Source organism: Anastrepha obliqua, chromosome 2 (genome assembly GCF_027943255.1).
Source record: "Anastrepha obliqua isolate idAnaObli1 chromosome 2, idAnaObli1_1.0, whole genome shotgun sequence".
NCBI lineage: Eukaryota > Metazoa > Arthropoda > Insecta > Diptera > Tephritidae > Anastrepha > Anastrepha obliqua.
In genome coordinates, this window is record NC_072893.1 from 19,053,136 (window position 1) to 19,070,608 (window position 17,473).

Genomic DNA, 17,473 nt, shown 5'->3' on the forward strand with positions numbered 1-17,473 from the left:
TGCCAAAGACCTCAAGCCTGATTCAAGCAAAAGCGGGGCAGACGCACAGGGAGTGGTCCGTCGTCTTATCCTCCTCTCCACATGCTGAGCAGAGTGCACTGTCTGAGATGCCTACCTTTTCCCTGTGCTTCGCCCATAAAAAGTGGCCTGTCATCAGTCCAACCAGCCTCCTACAGTCTCCTCTGCTTAGTGACAGGAGGAACTGCGACAGTCGGTCGGACATGACAGTTAACATCAGTTTTGTCTCAGCCTGCCAAGCTCGCTTGTGGGTTACAGTAGCCAGTTTGTTAACCGTGGCTTTGATGGCTGCAGAAGGGAGTGGCAGACCTTGGTCTACGACCTTGAGGGTGACCCATAGTGGACAACCGCTACAACCTACCCTGACACAACTCATATTTGATCTCAGCAATGGTCTAGCCACCCGTCTTAGGGATCTGATAATATTCGTCATTATCGCAAAAATAGCCCAGCTTCGACGATGTCTACTGAGATGTTGTTGTAATTGTGGTTGTACTATTACACTGTGGAACAAATTCAGGTTAGCAAAAGTTAGGTCCATTCTGAGAGTGGCGGGTGAAAATAGAGGCGAAATTAGAAGACCCGTATCGCGGCGTTTGTTTATGTTAGTTCGATTTTTTTTTTAATCGGCCTTCGAAGTTTGCAGTCAAATGCCGATTTTCAGTATATTGTTTATATGGTTTTTTGGCTATAACTCGTCGACTAATTGATATTTTTTCAATCTGTAAAAGCCAAATTATTGCTAGAGACCTGTGCAATAATTACAATTTTTGAAAAAATTGATTTCGAAAATTTTTATGGTACTTATGAGGCAAAATGTTGGAAAAATTATTTTTTTTTCATGTTTTTTGAAAATATTTTCAACAAAACTAAGTCTTTTTTACATTTTGTGTGGTCTATAATATGCTTCTCAGTTTCTTAAATAAATGTAATTTGAAAAAAAATTGTCTTAGTCGACAATTTGCGCTTTAGGCATACAGTCATAATACAAAACTTGCGTTTTTTGAGCTTAATATTAATTTATTTCTCATTTTTTATTTACCAATTTTGTTCAGTGTTGGTTTTGAAGAAACATAGAAAAAGAAAATATAAAAATATGGAAAAAAATATAATTTTAAAATGTTAATAATGAAAAGTTTTAAGTAGAAAAATAAAATAAATTAAATTAATAATTTGGCCAGCTGCCGTTTAGCAGGCGGCTGTGGATCAACATCACTGCTCTCTCTAATGTCTTGGTCATCGTCATCATCATCAGAGAGATCGATTATTTCGTCCAACAGATATTCTGGATTTTCATCTGTGTCTTCCCCTTCTTCCTCTGTTTCCTCGTCTTCCTCTTCTTCAAAGGTGTTTTTATACCACCAACAAATTTCAGCGAGTATCGCATCTGGAGATTTCTTTCCTCTGTACCTGAAACGAAAATAGTTTTCAATCGTTAACATGTTTAAATTGTGCACTCTGACCAAGATATTAGAAAAATCTAGGAATTCAAAATATGCACACTCTATAGTTACCTTATTTCAAATGGAAGCGCAGTTTGGTGATGACGTTCGCCTTGCTCATCAGATTCAGTTGGCAACTGTTGAGCGAGTTTTTCAAGATGCTGATGCAAGAGATGAATTTTGTATGACATATTAACCCCAATTTCAGCGAAAGCTGCCAACATGTTTGCAACAGATTGCCTGTAGTTTTCTTCACGTTCTTTACCCAAAAGTCCTTTGATGACTGCTTTCAATGCGAGCCATCCATTTAATTCTCGGTCTGTCAGAACTTGCTCAAAATCTTGACGACTCATTAGTTTCCGTATGTCGGGACCATTAACAACCCCTTCCTGAATTTTGGCCTTACTTAGTCTTGGGAAAATATCTTTCAAGCGGTTGAATACTGCTGGTCTTTTTGCGATACATTTCAAAAAATTTTTAGCAATGCCAAGTTTAATGTGGAGCAACGGCAACAAAATTTTCATTTCAGGAACAAGACTTTCGTGTAGCCTATTGTCATTAGGCCATTTTCGCCCAATTCGACTACTCCAGTTATGTTGTTTGTACTGGTTTCTTCCTTTAATACCTTCTCCGTATCGTGAATCCCAATCGCACAAAAAACACGGATATTTTGGACGGCCAGATGCTGTTAAGCCTGTAATCAAGGAAACTACTTTGAGGTCGCAGCAAATGCGCCATTGGTGTTCGTTATATTCGACTACTTCCAGAATGTCTTTCAATTTATCGAAAGTTTCACTAGTGTCAGTGCTATACGCAATCGGAACAGAAGGCATTCTATTTGTCTTGTGCAAAAGCACAACTTTTAAGCTGATTAGTGAACTATCGATAAAGAGACGCCAATCATCTTTTTTATAGGTTAACCCTATCGCCTCCATTAACTTTTCAATATCGTTGCAATAAGCGAAATTTTTTGCATCATTGACATTGAAGAACTTTTGTAACTCTTTTTGGCGTTTTCGATATGCTGTTACTTTTGTACCTTTCGTCAGCAAATTATTTCCTTTCAAAAATGACGCCAGTCGTTCTGATTTTTTCTGAGTCAAACACAAATTTGCAACAATTCCATCCAATTGGTTTTGTGTTATTAGGATTGGGTCCTTTGATGTTTTATTTGATGTACCTTCACCAGGGTTGAATTCTGAGGAGAAATCCATGGGTGTGGCAGGGGTGGTTGTAGTACTGATACCTGTTTGAAGATCAGTACTTCGGTATGTTGGTACTGGAACGAATTCTGAGTGCGGTAATGGTAATTGGACACTTGACACTGCTACATAAGTTTTATTCTTTGTTTTCCTTCTATTCAAAGTTTTATTGTAGTTGGTACATCCATAGCAATTTTCTTCTTGATGTGGGCTATTATCTGACCAAATCATTGGTACACCAAAAGGCATAGCCTTCTTCTTTTCACTTTTCCATTGCATAAGAATTGAATAGCAATTAAAGCAAACTTTTTTAGGGGCATAGTTTACGTCATTGATAAACTCTTGCGAGAAATATTGTCTATAGATTTCCAAAAAAGAATCAGTCACATTGCCGCATTTTTCATCGCTTACTATGAAACGTCCACAAATATTACAAAAATGGTTCATTTTACATGTTGGTTCCGACATTTTTAATACAATATATATTATAGAATGTTTTTTTTTGTTAATTTTATGAAACTGATACACTTAACTTAAATCACTCAATAAATGAAATAGGTTCCAAAAGAATGAATAGCAAATTTTATCACGACCGAGCGAAAATTAAAAGACATCAGCTTCGGCTGAGTTTCGAGTCTTAACTGAATCTTTATTTTTGAAATTAGTTCGCATGCAACACAAATGTTTACAAATATTATTTTAATAGCTATTGATTGTTCCTGGAAATTCCCTTTCTTAATTGTATTCTGGGAATTTCCTTTTCCTTAATTATTTTTGGAGCATGCTTTCTTCTCGGAAAATCCCTTTTTTAATCCATACTTAGCATTTCCTTTTCTTTAATTGTTTTTGGAATGTTCCTAATTCTTGAAACTTCTCTTTTTAATTACTTCTACCGAAATCGATATTTATTTAATGGTTTTGGGGATTTTTAATTACTATGTGTTTACTAGGAATTTTGGGTTTTTTTACATTAGTTTTATGTAATGAATGTGTGTATATCGCACAAATTTTCGACTGATACTATATTTTTTTCCATGATATTTATGTCATGGATTGAAAACTATATTTTAGATAAGAAAAAAAGCGAAAAAAATGAGTTGCTTGCCAGATATTAAGAAATAATAAGGAAAACGTTAATTTTTCGAACATTTTGTGACTTTCGTCAAAGTAGCTGCCAAAGTATTTAATCCCGTAATTTTCTTTTCAAATTACATTTATTTAAGAAACTGAGAAGCATATTATATACCACACAAAATGTAAAAAAGACTTAGTTTTGTTGAAAATATTTTCAAAACACATGAAAAAAAAATAATTTTTCCAACATTTTGCCTCATAAGTACCATAAAAATTTTCGAAATCAATTTTTTCAAAAATTGTAATTATTGCACAGGTCTCTAGCAATAATTTGGCTTTTACAGATTGAAAAAATATCAATTAGTCGACGAGTTATAGCCAAAAAACCATATAAACAATATACTGAAAATCGGCATTTGACTGCAAACTTCGAAGGCCGATTAAAAAAAAATTCGAACTAACATAAACAAACGCCGCGATACGGGTCTTCTAATTTCGCCTCTATTTTCACCCGCCACTCTCAGAATGGACCTAACTTTTGCTAACCTGAATTTGTTCCACAGTGTTATAAGCATTTCTCTTTTGAGGAACTCTGTTGCAGTGACAGTGCTAGGTGGGACATGTATATACGGACTATTCTGGTCAGAATGAACCGACTATCGTAGAGACGCCAATGGACCTGCTTATGTTCGCGGATAATACGATTACCCAACCTAAAACCCAAGAAACTGGGGGCTATGCATGGTGCGTTGTTCTGGTAGAACTGAAAAGTCTCAAATTCATCTCTTCAATTTCAACGCAAAAAATGTTTCTAAATATGGCTCCTTATTAGAAATGGAGACGACACCACCACAAGGACAATAGACTATCCCTGCAAAATTGTGAAAGTAACTTCGACTGTCATGTCATAGAGAATTCGGCTGCAGAACTGTACCCGTTAATCTCACGCGTATTCTTACGCTCTTCCTATCCATCGTTGTATAGACGACAGCGAAGTAGCACTAACTTGTCCTGGGTTAATTTTTTTATATCACCAAAACTATCTCAGTTTTGTCGCAAACAAACCTCTACCATATCCCCTGTTATTGATGGGATTTAAGTTGGCGCACTGCTCCGAACTGTCGAAGAAACAAGCACCTTAATCATCTAGCTTTCAAACCTGGACATTTACAGAGAAAATGCTCAATAGTCCTCTTCTCTGAAAGTTCCACACTGCCTGTGCATTGGAGGTTAAATGGTAAATTTAGCTTTTACCAGAACTTTCTGCGCCTGCGTCTATTCAATCATCAAAGGGGGTTTCCCACCAAATACATAGTATAACCGAGGCGATGACGTAGAACCATGACTGGGCAGTCCCCATGACTTTCTTTTCTTTGGATTGCTGTAATGAATCCATTTTTCATCACTCGTCACTATGCGATGAAGAAAACTCTTCCTTTTTTTGCCGCTGGAGCAGTTGTTCACAGGCGAAAAAACGACGTTCAACATCCCTTGGTTTTAACTCATAAGGAACCCAAGTTCCCTGTTTCTGAATCATTCACAAAGCATGCAATCGCTCGGAAATGGATTGGTGGGTAACTCCTAATACTGAAGCAAGCTCTTCTTGCGTTTGACACGGATCCTCATTTTTGGCCTTCCTTCACACGGACGGTCGTCAACATTAAAATCACCGTCTTTGAAGCGACGGAACCAATCTCGGCACGTTGTTTCACTTAAAGCAGCATCTCCATTTTTTCCACTTTTTGTAGCTCTCGATGCCCTTCAGCCGCCTTTTTTTCGAATGAAAGAGGAAAATCAACACTTCCCGCAAATGACGATTATTCGGCACAAAATCAGACATTTTCACAAAACCAAAAGTATATCTAAGATACCAAAACAAAATCACTAATGTGTCGAAACAGTTTGTTTACCATATGTCTAAGCTTGGTTTATGACGTTTAGTTTATGTTAGAATCGACTAGCACACACTGCTGGCGCCATCTATTAACAAACAGCGGGAACTTAGTTGCGCACCTAATACTATATACACTCTTGGACAAAATAATAAGTTCACTATATTTTGACCCGTTCAAAATTTTTTTTAAATTTTTTTTATTTTTTCATAAATTTTTTTGTTTTTTTGGAATATAGTTCATTCCACAACAAATATCAAATAAACCAAAATTTGAAACTTTGTACAAGAGGTATAAAATTCGTTAAATTTTTATAAAAATTTGAATTTTTTATTCTGAACCTCTAAATAAATTTTGATACGTAGATAGTTTCACAGCCCATTCAATTTTTATTATATTAAATACAAATTTAAATTCATTTAAAATTTGTCATCGATTTATGATAATTCCCCTGATTTTGCCCTTGACGATGTTGCCTATTTTCTCTATATAACGACTGCACAACATTTTGTTTTATCCCGTTCAGTTATACCAATATGAAATATGCAATTGCATAATTTAAGCGACAGAAAAACTTTAATAGAGGTTAAGATAAAAAACGTGTCTGTGCCAAACAGTGCTTATTCCTGTCTGCACGTCTGCGATAAACAACAACAGTATCATTGACGTCCTCTCACACTCTCGGAGTACTGCATGCCTTCAAAGTATTAATACCGTTAGGTATTTTCTGAGCACTGCATTTCAGCACATAAAATTGATGATGCAAATACGTGTCTCAGGAAACTTTGATAGAAAGCGAGATAACAAGTAAATTGACTGACAGTTACACGACCAGAATAGAACTCTACCAAGAAGCCAGCAACTGGAAAATATTGGAATTTGTTTAATAAAATTCATGGGATGAGTGAGTGATGCTAGGTATAATTTGCCTTACTTTTATAACAACAAAAATGCAGTGAAAGATCGTGATTTTCACAGAAAGCTTAAAATTGGTTAAAAATAATTTTTTTCTCAGCTTAATAATTGGTAAATATAATTAAAATATAATAAAAAAATTATAAACACATAAATTCTATGATATATGTATACTAATTTTTTTTTTAATTTCACACAATTTTAGAAAAAAATATTAAAACTTAATTATTGCTTAGTGTTTAAAATAAGGAAGTTTGTGAATCTTACCATTTGATTTAGCAGTAAATTTGTTTAAAGAATACTTAAAAATAAAATCTATGACAGTGGAAATCTTTATTCGAAAATAATTAACTTTGATAGTTTTAATTATTATTATACTTAGCTGAATATGCGCTGAATATAATTAAAATGCAACTAAACAAACAAATTTTCATTGTAAATTTCACAAAATAAAAAAAAAAATATTCTGCCATAATAATAATTAGCGCTTACATCCTTTGTTGCGGATTTGACCGAGCACCCCTCCTCCTATTTGTGGTGTGCGTCTTGATGTCTTTTCACAAATGGACGAACCCATGGTGAAAAGATTTTTTGAGCTGTGCTCTTTAGCATACCCTTATTCGGTTATGAGCAAATTTGACAGAATCAGCTGATGAGTTGACATCACTTGCGATGTTTTTACAAAAAACTGAGATTGTGTTGGTGATATACGAAAAAAAGTTTTCGCTCATGTTGATTCGTTGCTTTCGGAATAACGACTGAGTGTTCGTGAGTGTAACGAGTGAATGATCGTGCAGAATTCGGATGTATCTCCCAAGTGACGTGGCAGCCGAATTTCCCCTCATAATTTTCTTTTTTCACCATAGTTAAGGAGCAAACCTGGTAGCTCTGAACGGAATATGGTTTTTTATGAGGAGGTGACCGAGAGGTGACCGCTATTAAAGAGAAAGCTTTTCGGAAGAGCTTTTTCAAGGAGCAAAATTTTATGCCTGAAATATTTATCTAATGCTTAGTATTTAAAATTTTATATCTACATTTTATTCTTCCAGTCACTATGAAATTTGATTCAAAAAGGAGAGTAAAATAAAGTCTATGATTCCGGAAATGATTCGAAATTTATTTGGACGACTTCCATTAAAAGATACCTAAACCGTGAAAGCTTAGTTTTAGATTTAGATTTATTAGAGGTTTGTACTTCTACCTAATGGTCCGGACCAACCAGAGGGAGATGATGGAGTGATGTCTTCTGGAGAACACAAGGATGGTCAGTTGCGCAAAACTGGGTATTTTGTTAGTTTACGTGTCTAGTAAGATGGAAATGCGTTACGTCACTCACACAAAGTCCGACATTTCGAAGTAAGCTTATGGTAAATAACCTCAGACTGTACGCCTCATTGACAGTCAGCTGCCACTAGCTGTGGGTCTATTTGAATTTTGTATGGAAAAATCTTCACAACTTTGGTCAAAATTCTTTGAAGGTTGGTTGGCTGATTGGTTAAAGTGGTGATTCAGGATTCAACTAGCGCTTCCGCACCATTCTGTTGCCACATCCTCGTTATTAACTTGTCTGATAGTTATTTACAGCAAGACTATATACAATCTGTGCGGCTTAAGAATCTTATTAGGATTTTTAAAGTCTAAGCCAGACAGTTCTTCGAGGCTCTCGGACAGCGTTTCGCCAGGGTTAACATTCTGTGTTGTGTGCTCTACTCATCACATTACCTCATCCAGACCCAGTTCTGTGATTTTACTTTTTGAGATTTTTTTTTTTACTTTTAGAACAAAAAAAAAATTGAAGATCTAATTAATGCTTAGTGTTTAAAATCAGAACCCAAAAGGAAGGGTTTTCTTCATCGCATCGTGACGCGTGATGAAAAATGGATTCATTACAGCAATCCAAAGAAGAGAAAGTAATGGGGACTGCCCGGTCATGCTTCTCTACGTTGTCGCCTCGGCCGAATATTCACGCTGCGAAGGTTATGCTATGTATTTGGTGGTGGGACCAAGTTGGTGTTATTTATTATGAACTGTTAAAACCAAGTGAAACCATCACTTCGGATCAGTATCGACTTCAATTGATGCGATTTGGCCGAGCACTGGGCGAGAAGCGGCCGCAATACGCGGAGAGGCATGAAAAAGTGATTCTTCAGCATGACAACACTCGGCCTCACGTTGCCAAGCCCGTTAAAACTTACCTGGAAACACTGAAATGGAAAATCCATTCATATGAAGTCATCAAAAAATGGCTTGATCCGTGGAGAGCCTCAAAAGATGAACAGTTTTACCGCGACGGTATACGAGATCTACCAGAAAGATGGGAAAAAGTAGTAGCCAGCGTTGGGTAATACTTTGAATGATTCCCTTGTAACCATTTTTTCAGAATAAAGTTGTATTTTCATCAACAAAACAGCGAGAACTTAGTTGCACACATAATAATTATCAAATTAAGATGCTGAATATGCGCTGAATATAAATAAAATACCCCAATGTTTAAATGAAGACCATAACTTATTTTATTATCCCCTGTAAAAAGTATAAAATATTTTCGATGCATTATTTTCTTCATTCTTAATTAAACATTGAAAAATTGAAATTGTAAAAATATGTAAGTAAAAAGAAAAACCAAATTCATTCAACCCAAAATACTTCGTTGAAATTTTCATTTATTAATCTTCATTTATTTAAATATTAAAATTTTACCCAACTGAATATGCGCTGAATGCGATTAAGTAAATCTAACCACAAAAAGTAAAATTCATAAAAAGTTGACGCTGGTTTAAGTTGTTTACACATATCGAGCACAAATATTTATGAATAAATGAATTGAATTATTTAACAAACGCACTGTTACCGATTTACTGTTTACACTGGGAATCGCTGTTTGCCCGTGATTGACAGAAGTGAGTTCTAATAAATTAATATAAAGGGTGGTTAAATTTCAAGGGCCGATATTGAATGTGAACCACAGCTAAACGTCAACCACACCGTTGGACTTCTATCTTTGGGGTTATTTGAAAGAAAAGGTGTACGTCGATAAGCCAGCAACAATTCAAGAGCTAAAGGATGAGATAATTCGGCACATTAACGACATAGAACCTCAATTACGCCTCTGTGTCATCGAAAATTTGGATCACCAGATGGAGGTGTGCCGCCAAGGCCGCGGCGACCATTTGACCGATACTTTGTTTCCTACGTAATTGAGCCATACCAATATTATCATAATAAAGAGAAATGTCAATCATTTTTTAAAAAAATTGTATTTTATTTAAAATCAACACCGGCCTTTAAAACTTAACCACACTTTAGATAAGGAACTATTTGCATTTGGTGGTCTTTGGAGGTGTGCCGCCAAAGCCGCGGCGGCCGTTTGGCCGATATTTTATTCCATACGTAATTGAGCCATATCAATATTATCATAATAAAAAGAAATGATAATAATTTCATAAACAAATTGTATTTTATTCAAAATCAATACCGGTCCTTAAAACTTAACCACCCTTTACAAAAAATTGCTCTGAAGAGCTTCATAATGTTTCAAACATCCGGTCCTTTTCAATTGTTAAACTACAGTAATCAATTGTAATGCAGAAAACAATAAGCTGGATTAGCGCTGAATAACATTTGGAGCAACATAAAACAAAAATCTGCGCGGAATGGCTTTTAAATATGAAATATGTAGAAAGTATTAAAACTTTGAATATTTCATAAGCACTCCAGAGCTCGCGAAGGGAAACACTAAATTAATTCCAAATTTTAATTAACAATTCAAACCCTAAAAAGTATTAAGTGCAAGCAGAGCTAAATATGTACATCTGTAAATAAAATACCCGCATATTTCTGTAAAAAGCAAGTCGCTAGCAGGAGCCATAATCATTCGCACCAGCTGGTTGGTTAGCCAAGTTGGCTGAATGAATTGACAAGCCAAGTCCGGTGTAAACCCAAGCATATTGAGGTTGTACGTGCCAAAGTGGTTGGCAGAGAGACCACGCCGAGAGCTGTGGTGAGCGGTGAATAGTACAAGCAGAGGTCGTTGGGCAGGGAGAGTAAGTTTGGCAATCATTTTGTATTGTGTGGAGCACAAGTACCCATACAAATACACAAATACACCAAGTGCAAATACACTACAAAATACAAGTGCAAATACACTACACACATATACTTATACAAAATAAGTGAGTGTATGGAGAACAAAAATGAGTAACCGCACGTATGTAATTATACGGTATTCCATGCTGGGCACCAGAGGGTGTGAGAAAATGTGTACGATCGAGTATGCGTACATGAGTAGCAAGCGCATACTCATGCATACAAGTACATATATAGTTTTGAGGTTTTGTGAATTGCTTAAAGGCATGTGGTCGTAATGCTGTTGAATTTCGTTTTAATGAAGATAGGCGGAAGAGGGTTGGGTTTTTGAATAATAATGAATGATGGACTTGCGTGGCGTATGTGAAATCATTGAGCATATTTTAAGGGTTTTTCAATTCAAAGATTTAGTTTGCGCAAAATAACAAATTTTTTGTTATAAAATTTATGTTATGTGAAATTGAAGGGCAATTTTTGGGCTGCTCGGTGTTCTATATGAGCACGAAAGTGGCTGAGAAGCGATTGGGGCCAGTAAATTGAAGTGAAACAAGTGAAATGTACGCGTGAGTAGACTGTCGTGAAAAAGTATGCACGGTCAAGCACAACTTCCTACTGTGATTTTGAGGCTAATAAGGAGTTTGGGTTGTGTTGCTCGTTATTTGCAAACAAAAATTATTACGATCAGTACATTTAGCTTCTATTTAATATGCTTCTATTGTTATTACTTTGATGTTATAAAAACTAAGGATACACTTTTTGTTTAGCAAAAACTGGTTATTATGATTTTAATATGAGAAAAATTAGGATAACTTTTGTTTCACCAAAAATGAAAAGGTTACTGTGTGCTTTTTTTCTGAGCTAACTAAAACTTCCTTCGCTTGCAAAATTTCACCATCGCCACTCTGTTTTTATTCACAAAATGTTTGGGATATTTATTTATTGAACCAAAAAATGTCGCCATTGTGCGACGTGGTCGAATATTAGAATTTTTAAAAATCACCAAAGTGGTTTTTATATTTGCACTTTAAACATTTCTTCATAAAGTACATATGTATGTATGTGTGTATATATGCGATAGGTCATATATTGCAGATTATACAGTATTTCGCACACATTCCAAGTGAAGTTGGTTGGCGACTTTTTTTGAAAATATTTTTTAATGCATCATTCATCACTTTTCGTGTGACTCAAATAACCTAATCCACGCTCTCCATAAGGTCTGTTACCGGTTGTTCGTCTGTTTGTTGTTACTCGTTTTCAAGAATAACTTAGCCGAAGTCAGCTGTATGCTACATTGTTCCCATACTTTTTTAGTCGCTGTTTGGGAGTTATTTTTTTAAAACCTTCTTTTCACTTTTTTTTAGATACATTTCATTTGAAGAAAAAGTTATAGGTTTTATTAATAATTATTAATTTTATTAGCCAACATTTTAAAATAATAATACTTTTTTTAAATGTATAGTAATCACCATTTTCGAATTAATTTCTAAGTGGCAACACTATACAAATATTTTTTGAAAGCCTTCTTTTTGTTTTTTGGGAAATACTATTCTTTTGATGCTTTTTCACTATTACGCACTTAATACTTCATTTAACTGAGTAATTAATTACCATGTTCGAATTTATTTGTAAGTGGCAACACTATTTAAATATTTTTATAAAACCTTTATTTTAAATACATATCATTTCGTGCTAAAAGTTAAGGTTTTATTAAATTTTGCAATTCATTTTTATTTTTGCAGAAAAATTAGGTGGCACCCACATCGAATATTTTTTCAAAGCGTCCTTCATATTTTTTTTGTGATACCCACAATAATAGCTGTGTAGTTAATCACCATTTTCGAATTCATTTGTAAGTGGCAACACTATGCAAAAATGTTTTTAAATAAAGTTTTATTCTTTTTTCACGTTACATTTCATTTTGTTACCCATACCCTCATATGTGATACAATTTTGGAAGCAATTTCTATTTTTCGGTAAAAAATTAGGTGGCAACACCTTTAAAAGGTCTATTTGGTTAAAAGCTCTTTTTTAGTACACCTTGCCATTCGGTAACATTGAATTCAGTTTTTCAATACGTTTCTATTTTGCCTTTAAAAATTAAGTGGCAACGTCCTTAAAAAATATTTTTGTATAAAAGCTATCTTATACACCTTGCATTTGATCTTCATATTTCAACACCTAATGCATGCTGCATTCCATGTTCATTTTTTATATTTCTACTTTTCTATTAAAAACCAGGTGGCAACGCCATTGAAGGGTCTTTTTGGATAAAAGTTGCTTTATAGTACACTTTGCCATTTTCTAACAATGAATCCAGTTTTACATTACGTTTCTCTTTTTCCTTTAAAAATTAGATGGTAACGCCTTTAAGCTCTAAGCTTTCTTCCATATCCTCATATGTAATTCAATTTTGTAAATAATTTTCATTTTTTCATAGAAAAATAGGAAGGCAGGCTATTGAAAGATCTTTTTGGTTGAAAGCTGTTTTTTAGTACACCTTGCCATTCTCTAACAATGAAAACAATTTTTTCAAACGTTTCTGTTTTTCGTTTAAAAATTAGGTGGCAACGTCCCTAACAAATGTTTTTAATGTTATGGAATAAACACAATTTTTTACACCTTGCATTTGATCTTCATATTTCAACATTTAATGCATGCTGCAATTAATTTTTAGTTTTTCTCCAAAAATTAGGTGGCAACGCCCCTCCAAAATATGTATCGCTCCAGTTTTTCCAAATACCTTTCTTCTTCTATATTTCATTAATTAAATCAATTGTCCCAATTTTTTTTTCATTAGGTGGCAACACCGCTCAAACATGTTTATCATTTTTGTTTTTTTTTTTCAAACATGTTTCTTCTAATACCTTTATTTCAATAATTAAGTTAATTGTGTCATAAATTCGTGTTTAAGCCAAGTAAAAATTAGGTGGCAACGCCCCTCCAAAATATGTATATATCCTCCCTGTTTCTCCAAATACCTTTCTTCTGATATCTATATTTCAATAATTTAATCAATTGTGCCAAATTTTTTTTAATTATGTGGCAACGTCGCTCAAAAATACTTATCATTTCTGTTTTTTTCAAACCTTTTTCTTCTAATATCCTTGTTTTAAATAATTAAATTAATTATGTCATAAATTCTTGTTTATGTCTAGTAAAAACTAGGTGGCAACGCTATCAAAAAAAAAAAAATTTCGTATTAAAACTTTTCTAAATAATTTTGATTTATTCCCATGTAGTAATATTTGCTGTAGTGTTTTAATGAATTATTAGTTTTGAATTAAAAATATGTGGCAACATTCCCAATAACAGTGCTAAGTGCAATCAGTTCTTCAACATCCTACTTTTATATGTAAAGATGAAGAGATCCACATCGTTATGAGTTATACCATCTATAACAAATATAAGTACGAATGTAAGTATGTATGTAAGTATGGCTTCTTTTAGTCCAGAAACACCTAATACTGGTCCCAAGGTAAAAAATTGGGGACCGAAGGACACGGACAATTTTTAGTGTAATTTCTATATAGATGTTTAAACGTTCACACTCCAAATTTTTGAGACACTTTCTAGATATACTAGGGATAAAAAGATGTGCTTGGATATTTACAGCGTCTGAGGCTTGTATTACATTGACTCTATCTTAAATGTAGAATGGCATCAAGCGATGCCCAAAATGTGCTCCAAATTAGGAGAAACGGCTGCTTGAGTTAGTTGAGATTACGTTGAAGTGATTTTCTTCCACAAGAGACATAATTAGAGAGTCAAATGAGCTGAACAATCTAAATTTTATCATAAAGTGGACTGACATTTGTCTCATATTTCCATTATTTTATGAGCTTGAAATGGTTTGCTTCTATGACAATGCATTCAGACATAGAAATCGCAACAGATGCAATCATGAATGAAATCACGAAAACTGAACTACGTTCTTTAATTATTGACAAGAGTGTACTAATAATTTATACCACCATGAGTTATTGTTTTTATACCCCTTACAGATTATTTCCTTTGCATAAATTATGACTAAATACTAAATCAAAACTACCCCGCCATAAAAAGCTGTCTACGCCTTTGCAATAAACCGGATGTCCTTTAAATAAATTTATTGTCACTGTTATTTGCTGTATTGTTGCCTTGAGAGCGAATCATTTCCTTGAAAAGCCATAACTTGACAGCAGCTTTACGCAGGCACTCCTACATTAAACGAATATTTGGCTGGCTATGACAGCTCGGCGCCTTAGTTGTGTATATTCAAATATAAATAGCAACAGCAATCGCAATATCAGCAACAACGTCAAAGCCACTGACGGGGGTAATAACAATGCCATGCTAAATATGCTTACATACACACCCACTTATAAATACCAATAACCGAAGTAAAGTGGTAACATTGAAACATAAGAAATCCTGACATTCAGCTGATACTTAAGTCCTTTTGCGAAAGTTTTTAAAGGTTGAAGACTCAAAACAAAAGCTGCTGCAGTCGTATGGAAATTTCCATAAACATGAGTAGATGTGTGGATGTGGAGTGTCTAAGACGTCTGCAGCATGAGAATTTATATAATTACCTTTATATTTCGCTGATATAAGCAGTGAAGGGCTAGTTTATGGCCGCAGTGATGCATGTCTTTCAACTTCAGTTTGTGCTAACGCAACCACTCCTGATAGCGATTCTATGCGCGTACTTTTTATTGCCACCACAGTCACGTGGACTTCAGATGCTTAAGAATATCTGCTGCTGACTGCTATTTGCGGTAATTTCAACGTCGTGAGCATTCAACGCTGCGGTTACGATTATGTGCGTATCGTGGATTGCGGAAGTGCCGCTATTCGCTTGACAGCTGTCAACTGCATGGAATTAGATGGCTTTAAAGTCGGCAACATTTATTAAAGCGTTTTGTTTGATTACTTGTTGGAGCTATGGAAAATCAATGCGTTTATTTAGACGAAAATAAAGTAATCCTTATTTTATCTGGCTATGGAAAATCAATGGTTCCATTTGGTTTACAATCCTTTTTTTGAACTTTATGAAACCGAAAATTTCAATAGGTTAGGTTAGATTAACCCGGGTGACATTAAGCTACGCATAAACCTTTTGGCCCTAGCGACACCAGATGAAGACTGACCTTTACTAAGATTTGAAGTACTATTTGGATAAAGTTTCAATAGCTCTCTTCAAATAATGTAAAATAATATAAATCATCATTGCTTCCTTGAATCCCTAGCTCACCATAGGGCACCATCAACACCTACGCGCCATCTCGTCCGATTACTGGATAACGCCTTCACCTGCTCCTTGCTTAACCCGAGTTGAGCCGTCTCGTGACCTAGTTCTTTTCCAAGTTTCCCTTAGCTTGCCAGGTATAATGGTACCCATCTTTTTAGTCAAAATTTTGCCCTCTTTCGACTCCAATTTTAATTAACAGCAATGCTCCTACGTAGCTTACGGGGGATTGTGCCATAAGTGGCTCCTTATGCAACAGAGGTATTGTGAAGGCGCTGAGGAGATACGCCAAAAAAATGCTAAGATGTCTACCGCGACGTTGACGTTTGAAGCATCCAGTTTTTCAGGTGTATATAAGTATATGCATTACGGCGGGTCGATTTAAAAATCGCTCATTGCTCTGTGAAAATCGTATTCTAGGGATCAAAATAAGAAACTTCGCCGAAGGAACCATACCTCTGAAACGAATTCTGATGTCCCCCAATTTGGGTCGAACTTTTGGATAGGGGCAAATTTTGAAAAATCCCACTTTGACCCATTTAGAGTGCTCCAATCGAGTCCAAATGTATGACCGACCCCCACTAACTTTGGACGGCCTGGGGGGGTTCCCCATACAATCATTTCAAAATATCACCATTTTTGGCCTTTATATGAGAAAAGAAACTAAAAAGTTCGACCCTAATTGGGGGACATCAGAATTCGTTTTAGAGGTATGGTTCCTTCGGCAAAGTTTTTTATTTTGATCCCTAGAATATGATTTTCACAGAGCAATAGGCGATTTGTTTGCCTCCCCACAAAAGACACTAAAAGTTCGACCCAAATTGGGGGACGTCAGAACTTGTTTTAGAGGTATGGTTCCTTCGGCAAAGTTTCTTATTTCGATCTCTAGAATATGATTTTCACAGAGCAATGGGCGATTTTTTTGCCTCCTTCTCCGGCCTAATATGCATATATGCAAACATAAATATTTTCTTTAAAGATTCTATTGACTATTTTACTATAATCTTCATTAATTGGAAAGATGTTGACAAACCGCATAGTAAGGCACTTTATAACTGCACTAAAATTCTTACTGTAATACATAATTTTGCGAAATTTTCTCACTAAGCTGCTGACACGATCTGGTAATTTTGTAATGGCTAATGGGTCGGTCACTTACTCGCCAAATGGCTATCTATACCACATTTTATGAGATGCGTTACGTCAGCATGCGTTGACATTTTATGCGATCTACGTGTATTTAGTGTTCTCTTTTATGACGTCATAATGCAATCGTAGAGGAAATTTTTGTTATTGGCGCTGTTAAATACGTACATACATACATACATATATACATATGCGCTCAATTTGTCGTTGCAATTTTATGAAATTTCGATTCACTTTAATGTCGCTCATACGACATGGAGCACTAACGCTGAAATTTCATAGCCGTTTTCTGTACAAGCGATATGTATCATAAATTTAGTGGCTTATGTGTCATTGCATTTTGATATCGAAATGGTTTTTCGAAAAGTATAATATGATATTAATTTGCGTGAGTTCTTCCTTTCCGGACAAGCCCACAACAGCTGAGTGCGATATTGACAAACCATAATTCACTTGGAGCTCATCTTC